At 44.6% G+C, this 9,538-nt stretch overlaps 1 pseudogene; it reads left to right on the top strand.

Moving 5' to 3' along the window:
- Positions 1–6,733: 6,733 nt before the first annotated feature.
- LOC142826823 (meteorin-like protein) lies at positions 6,734–8,346 on the top strand (annotated as a pseudogene).
- Positions 8,347–9,538: the final 1,192 nt, after the last annotated feature.

Genomic DNA, 9,538 nt, shown 5'->3' with positions numbered 1-9,538 from the left:
TTAAATCCCGGGCTTCATTTGCAACTTCGAATGCCTACATTAGCCTCCCTAGTTCGAACTAGGGGGCTAGTATAGACATACCCTCAGATGGAACAGACCTTCACTTCTGGTGAGAGGGAGGCATGGAGTCTGGCTTGCTACTAAGAACTGTTTCCCTTCCATTGTTCTTCTATTATTTCTTCTGTAAGAAAACCAGAAATGCACAAATAGCTATTTCTGCAAATCACTAGCTGCACCTCTACAGGGCTAGATTCCTATTGGATAAAAATTGGAACACAAACATAGAGAAGGGGTTGCCCATAAATATATCCATCACAGTCCACCATTTCCTTAACAGCCTAACTCAGTGTTTCCCAAATAGTGTTTCACAGAACTCCGGGGTTCCGCAAATTGAAAATTAGGGTTCTGCAAGAACATTCCATTCCAATAACATTTTATGATTTCAAAAAAAAATTGTACACACTAAATGTGATTTTTGTTTTTAAATATGTGCAATTAAACTCAATGTTGATCTCATGATCAACACCTTGTTTAATATTTGTTTATTATTATCCTTACTTATTTGTGGTCTACTTTTTCAGCTCCATACATAAGACTGTTATTAGGGGTTCCGCAAACTTCTTTCAAGTTTAAAAGGGTTCAGTGGCCAAATAAAATTGGGAAACACTGACCTAACTCACAAAGAGGTTGGGGAAAGGAAGCCTTGACAGCATTCCCAGAAGATTAACACATCTGGGCTCTGGCTAACCCAGCTGGGGACTGAGTGCCAAAATTAATGTCCCCTCACAGAATGCCCTACTGACAGCTTCTGCTTGTTGACACCAAGGGTATTTCTGCTGTAGCACTTGCTCCCTCTCAGGAGCCAATCCTTTTTAGGGCTCTACTGATTAAAACCAATACCTTGAATTCTATGTGAGAGTTTTTCAGGCGCCAGCACAGATGTGCAAATAATTGGGCTGCAGCGTTGCTACAAATACAGAGATGGCTTCTGACACTGGTGAGTAGTGTTTACTAGTAGTTCATGACTAGTCTAATGGCTATGATGTCAAGAAAATTAGTATCCTGTATTTTATAGCCTTTGGTTGCTCTTAAAAGCCCACTCTTATGATTGGAAGAGAATTAATTAGTATTCTAGGCAGGTGTGACTGATTTTTATTTATTCCCAAACTGGTAATTTAATAATATTAATTAATGACAAATAGAGTTATTGATTTGTTTCTCCTTTCAGACCAATTACATAAACATTTAGAATGCCATGGGAGACTAAGTCAGGACACTGAAACTGATGTTGAATAGCAAAGGCTAAAACTTTGTCTATTAAATTTCCCAGGTGCTACTGCAAAATTGCAAAATCCTGTTTCATTCCAGAATACTAATAGTAACAATCCCCTTCCAATTCTCTGTTTTGCAGTGAAGAGCCACATTAGTGGATCTGACTGGGTTGCAGGACTGCTTTGATATGAATAATTAGACAAGGGTAAGGTCTTGTTCTTGGGAGACAGGATTAGGGAGGTAAGTGGATCACTGGGCTGGAAACAGAATACCTGTGCTAACTAAGGTAGGTAACTGGGTCAGTAAGTAAGATATAGAATATCGGTACTAGCTTCAATAAGAGGAAAACCCAGGGAACCATTTACACTGACCATGTAAGATGAAGTAAAGAACAAATTGTGCATGGCTAGAGGATGTTGTACAGCAAGGGTCTCAAACTTGAGATTCCTGGGCCAGTCCCGGCTGGAACAATTGCACAATCTGGCCTAAGACTCCAGTGGGTGCTGGGGAGAGGAAGCTGTCCACTACTTGCCCCCAAGACCACCCCATCCCATCATAGCCCCACCATCTCCCACCACCATGACACCCCATCCCCTGAGCATGGAGCTTTGGGGGTCACCGGGTGTGGAGATGCAGTGGAGCAAGTGTGTCTGCCCAGTGCACTCCACTTCCCCTGTGGCTCCTGCAGCTGCTGCAGAGAGTGGGGAAAGGATGCTGATATGCCGTGCCATGCTCCCCTCCCGTGTGATCCCCAGGGCCCTCTGCACAGGAGTGAATTTCAGCCTTACAGAAGGCATGCACGTTTTTGTAGGCATAATACTTGGCTTTCAAAATTTGTGTCTGTGTATATCCAACACACATAGGCTGTGTCTAGACTACATCCCTTTTCCGTAAAAGGGATGCAAATTAGACATATCGCAATTGCAAATGAAGTGGGGATTTAAATCTCCCCCGCTTCATTAGCATAAAAATGGCTGCCGCTTTTTTCCGGTTTGGAGCTTTGCCGGAAAAAAGTGGCAGACATTTTAAGAGGGATAAGGGATCTTTTGGAAAAGGCTTTATTTTCCGAAAGATCCACGTCTAGACTGGTGCTTTTTTCCGGCAAAGCTCTGAGCTGGAAAAAAGCGGCAGCCATTTTAAGAGGGTTAAGGGATCTTTCGGAAAAGGCTTTATTTTCCGAAAGATACGCGTCTAGACTGGTGCTTTTTTCCGGCAAAGCTCCGAGCCGGAAAAAAGCGGCAGCCATTTTTATGCTAATGAAGCGGGGGAGATTTAAATCCCCGCTTCATTTGCAATTGTGATATGTCTAATTTGCATCGCTTTTACGGGAAAGAGATGCAGTCTAGATACAGCCATAATCTTACCCTTTGCCTCAGTGATGAGTGATATCAACTGCTCACTGGCTTTTCCTATATAGCTCTCCGTTTACAGTTCTATTTGTATTAATGCATTTCTTCCTGCCCTAATTTTCTCCTTGCAGATTTTTTTTCATTACATTCTTTGTAGGATCATGACCTTCTAGAGATTTTTTTTTGTGAACTCATCATTTTAATATTCTCAAACTCTCAAATCTCTCAAAGTCATGAACATGACCTGGGTCTTTTCATAGAACCTGGGCTTTAGCTAGTATTAATTAATTATAACACTTTTACCAAAAAAAGAAAATTTCAATGCAATTGACTCTAACTTCATTTATCTACTTTTTCTTAACCTCAGAAAGGCTGTGTCCAGACTCGGGGTTTTTTTCGAAAAAAGTAGCCTTTTTTCGAAAAAACCTCACCTGCGTCTAGACTGCAGCCGCGTTCTTTCGAAATTAAATCGAAAGAACGCGGCTTTTCTTTCGACGGCGGTAAACCTCATTTCACGAGGAAGAACGCCTTCTTTCAAAAGTTCCTCTTTCGAAAGAAGGCGTTCTTGAATGTAAATAGGGCTTCTTCGAAAGAGAGCATCCAGACTCACTGGATGCTTTCTTTCGAAAAAGCAAGCCGCTTTTTCGAAAGTTACACGTGCAGTCTAGACGCTCTCTTTCAAAAGAGGCTTGCAGTCTAGACATAGCCAAATAGAGATGCCCTGGATTTCAGACAAATAACACTATTCCTGAAAAGTCTCATTAGCGGTTTGTTTTTCTTCTAACACTATATTGTCCATATATAAAATCTATTATTATTGTGCTCATGCTGAGTTACTGTAGGCACATACAGTGCATCAACACTAGGCCATTATTTTGCCATATCAAGGTTGCTACCTTGCCCTCTGAGAGTTGTCTGTAAGCAGATAACACTTTTGAAGTAGACTGAGGGATTTACAATGAACCTCATTTAATTCTCATGCATAACTCTAGGGATCTTTTCAAAATGTTTCTTCATTAAGTAATTTTAATATGTTGCCTTATCAGTGGAAAGATTTAAAGCTGAATAGGTCCAGAGGCAGAATAATTTTATTGCTATTTTAAAATATTTGTATAAAATCCCAGTTGTACTACTCTATTTGTATTCATTGTATTAACCAGACCTGGCGCTTAATGCATTCCTTTCTTGTTTTTACTTCTTCCCCTTCCCTGCCCTCCAAATCTCTCCTCGACGGTATCCTTGGGACCATTTTAAAATTTAACTTAGCTAGCTTAGATCCAGAGTCTCACAGATGCCCAACTTTTATTGATTTCAATGGACTTTTGAGATTCTGGACTTCAAATATACTTAATCTGAGAATCACCATAATACTATAGTCTCTTTGGCCCAAGTAGTTAGCCAGTATTCAGGGCTTTGCAGGGTTGTTTCTGCTAGGATGAGAAATCTCTGAAACAAGTTACATAAATGTTTGCTGCAATCGTATTTATACAACGTAGCCATCACAGAGTGCTAGGCCTCTTTATGGGGAGATGGGCTCAACCCCAACTATCAAGGCTGTTCCCCACTCTAGCACTTCACATGCAGAAGGTAGGGGCTCACAAAACAATTTAAAATACCCTGCCACAAAATACTTCTATTTAAAAACTCTCCAAAGTCACCGATTCCCTGACCTTGGATGGTGCTGCTGCCACTCAAATGCAAAAACTCCTTTGAGAACCCAGGAAGACGCATTTGGGAATTTTATCTTGTGGGATACCCTCAAGCTCTTTAAACCTCCCTTTGGAAAGAGCTTTAAAAAAAATCCGTAATGTTCTTAATAGCTAACCTAGGCACATGCACACAGAACCTCCTGCTTTCTAGGACATGGGAATCAGATCATGGACTTAAAAGGGTGATTTTTTTAAATTAATAAAACAAAGAAAATATACTTGGTAAAACATTAGTTGGTTTCTTGGTGTTACAGAGCAAATGAAAAAAAGAAAGATTAAAAACACAAGAATTGCTTCTCTGGGATTCAGTTTAAAAGTCACAGAGTAAGACGGGGGAAGTTACAAGGGCTCAGCACAGAAATTCAACAAACCCCAAAATAAGGAAAATAACCTGATTTGTCTGACCTAACATCCCATGTTCTATGCACATATCTACTGTTCCAAGGTTTAGTCTTTCTCCAGACATATATATTGCTGGATATTCCATGCCTGGCTACCTGGCTCAACTTATATCTTCCAGCTCTGCTCTGGTCACACAAAGCCTGGTACAGGAAGATAACTGCTTGCAATTGAAAAGCCTAGCTTCTGCTTTATTGGCTCTCCTGGTTTCCTGCCAATACTTCCTGCTTCCCTAGCATTCCTTGAGACTCTGTAGTACCCACAGTCTATGGTTTTAACCCTTATAGGCAATTTAGTTAACTGAATGGCTGAAATGTCCAGAAAAGGGTAGTACCCCTCCCATTCATTACACCACCTGTGACTGATCAGTTCCCTCCTCTGGTAACTGTGCACCTACGGGTCAGAGGACACTCTGAAAAGCACCTGGTCTTTATAAAGGCCATGAAGAGCTCAACTGAGTGGCAGGCAGGATTCCATAGTAGACTTCTAGGTGATTCCCAGGAAGATGACCTAAAAAAATGAGGAGTAACGTTAGTTCGAACCAAGGGGTTTGATTTGAACTAATGCGTCCCAGAGCGCACTTCCTGGTTCGAATTAGCTGGCAAGCAGAATAGCGTGCAGGTGAGCTATTTAAATCCCCACTTCATTAGCAATTTTGGTTGGCTACATTTGCATCCCTAGTTTGAACTAGGGAGCAAGTGTAGACGTACCCGGGGGCTACGTCTACACTGCAGGCTTTGTGCGCAAGAACACCTGTTCTTGCGCAAAAACTTGCAGAGCGCCTACACTGCACGCACGTTCGTGCGCAAGTGTTGGAAAACAGGGCTGTTTCTGGAATAGTTATTCCTCTCCCCACAAGGAATGAGCCCTCTTGCGCAAGAACTCTTCCACAAGAAGGCAGTGTAGACAGGCAACATGAATTTCTTGCACAAGAAGCCCCTATGGCTAAAATGGCCATCAGAGCTTTCTTGCATAAGAGAGCGTCCACACTGCCATGGATGCTCTTTCGCAAAAGCACATCTCTTGCGCAAAAGTGTGCAGTATGGACGCGCTCTTGAGGAAGACTTTTTGCACAAGAGCTCTGATGACAGCTGAACAATTTTTCTAATTAAAAATCACATGAATTAGTGTAAATCCATAGGAAACCTCAGTGGAAATATAAAATCTCAATGACTTTTACTGAGAGGAAGAAGATAAAGTAAAAAAAGATGGGAAATTCCTATACATCAGGTTATGTTTAATAGCAACACAGATATTAACAACTTTTGGTTAATAGGAATATTTTGTTGACGTTGTGGCGGGGTAGCCCCACCACTCCCTGGAGCGGCCGCGGCACGGGGGCATCCCGAGCCAGGAAGGGCGCTAGCAAGGCCCAGACGCCAGCGCGCCAGGGAGGGCAGACGCCCGTTCGGGACTGCGCCGGGGGTGACGTCACCGGCGCGCCTCGGGGGCAGGGCGCCGGCCAATGACGTAGGGTGTGACGTCATCTTCCCGCACCCGGCGGGAGATTTAAAGATGGACTCGGAGCCCGAGGAGGGGGAGAGTCCGAGGAAGGAAGGAGCGGCTCCGGCGGAGACGGAGCAGACCGGGTACTGGCGGCCCTGGGTGCAGTCCAACCCAGGGGGCCAGGACTAGGGGGGGACGCTGGCTGGGGGGAAAGATGCGGCCCAGGGCGGGGCCGCGGAACCCGTGAGCGGGGGAGTTTAGGGTGCGCAGACCCCCCCCCCCCCCGTTGTGAGTGAGGACAAGTGTCCTGACTCTAGGGCCCTGGGTCGGGGTCCGGAGCGAGGGCGGGCCCGGACCCCGTTCCCCCCCCCCCCTTTTTGTCAGCTGGATAGGCTGTTGTGTGGCCGGTGCTTTAAGCGGCGTGACAGGACTAGTCACAATTATTGTACTATTGGGACAAGAGGGGCGCACCCTGAGGAGGAGTGGCTAGGAGAGGGGGGGGCCACCTTTCTGTCCACGGGGGCGTCTTACAACCTTCATGTTAGCGGTATTCAAATTCCGGCAGTAACATGCCACTTAGGAACATGTTTTGGAAGCAAGGCTGCTGTAGGCAAGGTTGAAGGTGTGCAGCTGAGGCAGAAAACCATCGCCGCTTTTGCAGATTCAGACTAACACGACTACCCCTCTGATACTTAACCCAGGAACCTATCCCTGCAACAGAGCCCATTGCCAACTCTGTCCACATATCCATACAAGTGACACCATCACAGGACCTAACCACATAGGGAAGCCTCCTTGCATGCCGCGGATTCCTCCCCACTGCCCTCCTGCTGCACTGTGCCCTGGCTCACTGGGTTGCCCCGGAGACCAGGGGCTGCTGCGAGAGACCATGCTGAGGGCTCTGGTGCCCAAGCTGCTGATGCTGCTCACAGGGCTGCTGCTGCTGGCATGGCAGGGGGTCGCCATGCAGGACTCCAGCAACCTGTGCAACTGGAAGTGGAGTGACTTAACTCATGAGTCTGACAAGAAGGATGTTAAACAGGTCTACCTGAGCTGTTCCAAAGGCTCAATAGAATGGCTGTATCCCACAGGAGCACTCATAGTCATTCTGTGGCTCAGAATATTATCAGCCACTTACAAACATTTGGCTGTTTACATAAAACCTTTCAAGGACTCCACGGCAGCAAATATGTATTTTGAAAAAACTGGAGAACTGAAACTATTGATTCAAGATGGAGATCACAGCCCTGATAAACTGTATTGCTTTAGCTACGATCGGGGTGGGAGTGGTGTTTGTTGAGGCTACTCCTCAACAAGACATAGCTGGAAAATTACATGATTCCAATAAGAATTGATAAACAAGGGGACAGCATTTGATTTGCACACAGTAACAAGAGGACAGCATCTGATTTGCAAACAATTTCTGCTCCCTGCCATCCCTACAGCGATACAGAAGTCCTCTTGGCTGTCCGCACTAGTGATTTTGTTGTCAGAGGTTCCATCTGAGATGTAACAAATGAGGCAGAGCAGCAAGAATCTGTCATAGACATCAGCACAAGCAAGCTCCACAGGCAGAAGAGCAAAGTCTTTCTGCCCACAGAGAAAAATAGGAGCTGACGGGGACCAATAAAGACCCTGCTGGAATATGGGGTGTGAGACCAGGAGATGGAGACTTCCTCTTCATCAGTCACATGCAATATGGGGAGGCCAGGTTAGGCTGTGCTCCTGATTTTAAAACTTCAAAAGGATGTACAGGGAGGCAAAGGACAAAGGGAGAAACCCATGTGAAACTGGCCCAGAATGACACCCCCTATTTGGCTGAAAATTGCTCTTAGCGCTTGGCCATAATGTATTCTTGGCCCTGGTGAATGCGCTGAACAAAACAGTAACTACCAGAAAGCAAGGAGAAATATGATGTGCAGAGTGGAACCCACGCGGAACATGTCCATGGAAGCAAAAGAGGTATAAGCTCAGAAGGATGCCAAGCAACCGAGGCTGGATATTTAATCTATTTTGTCCCTATGAATTAAGTTGTTATATTTTTTTTTTACAAATTCCTTAGGAAAAGAAGCAAACAGAACACCCTAGTGTCCTTAAAAAACAACAACAACCCTCCCCCCCAAAAAAACCAACAGTGAAAACTAACCTGCCTTTATATCGTTTTAATACTAATGCTTTAAAATGTATTAGGCTGATGTAGCATTTTGAATGGTGTATTCTGTAGAACACAATAACATCATCTTAATATTGATGCTTTGTAAGAAGCTGGGTGTACAACTCAAAGATATTTCTTATGATACATCAGTCATACCATCAGGGACTCGTCCACCTAATGTGATATTTGCCATCATGTACCAGCAATGCCCCTCTGCCATATTTATTGGCCAAACTGGAAAGTCTCTGCGTCAAAGGATAAATGGATACAAATCAGACATCAACAAAAGTAACACACAAAATTTAGAAGGGGAATACCTCCACCCTGGACACTCAATAACAAATTTAAAAGTAGTCATCCTTTTTCCAAAAAATAATCAAAAACCTGACTACAAATAGAAACAGCACAGCAGCTATTCATTTGCAAATTTCACATGATCAAATTATGACTGAATAAAGATTTAGAATGGTGATCTCACTACACAGGTAAATTCACGTCTCTTAGTATTCCTCTCTGAGGTTACGTCTACACTAGCTCGTTAGTTCGAACTAGGTAGGGTAATTAGGACAAGCAGAGTTGCAAATGAAGCCCGGGATTTATATATCCCGGGCTTCATTTGCATATTCCTGGGCGCCGCCATTTTTAAATCCTCCTTGGTCCGAACTCCGTGCCCACGGCTACACGTGGCACGGAGTAGGTAGTTCGAATTAAAGATCAATGAGGAGTAACGGTAGTTCGAATTAGGATCTTTAATTCTAACTATCTACTCCGTGCCGCGTGTAGCCGCAGGCATGGAGTTCGGACTAAGGGGGATTTAAAAATGGCGGAGCCCGGGAACATGCAAATGAAGCCCGGGATATTTAAATCCCGGGCTTCATTTGCAACTTCGCTTGCCCTAATTACCCTGCCTAACTCGAACTAATGAGCTAGTGTAGATGTACCCCGAGAGAGTTGCTACTGGGCTGCTTCGATTTGTTTACTTACAGGCTCTACAGCCACAGAGCTTCGTGGCTCCCATTAGCTGCAATTCACCATTTGCAGCCAAGGGGAGCCGCAGGACCTGGGTTGCTTCTTCCTGCGGCTCCCCTTGGTGGCAAATGGTGAACTGCTGTCAATGGGAGCCATGAAACTCTGTGGCTGCGGAGCTGGTAAGTCAACAAACTGGAGTGGCCTGATAGCAGCTTTCCCAGAGTAGGTCCACGGACCGC

This window comes from Pelodiscus sinensis, chromosome 2, assembly GCF_049634645.1.
Source record: "Pelodiscus sinensis isolate JC-2024 chromosome 2, ASM4963464v1, whole genome shotgun sequence".
Taxonomy (NCBI): Eukaryota; Metazoa; Chordata; order Testudines; family Trionychidae; genus Pelodiscus; species Pelodiscus sinensis.
The sequence above is the reverse complement of the archived record's forward strand: the minus strand, read 5'-3'. Positions and strand labels throughout refer to the sequence as shown.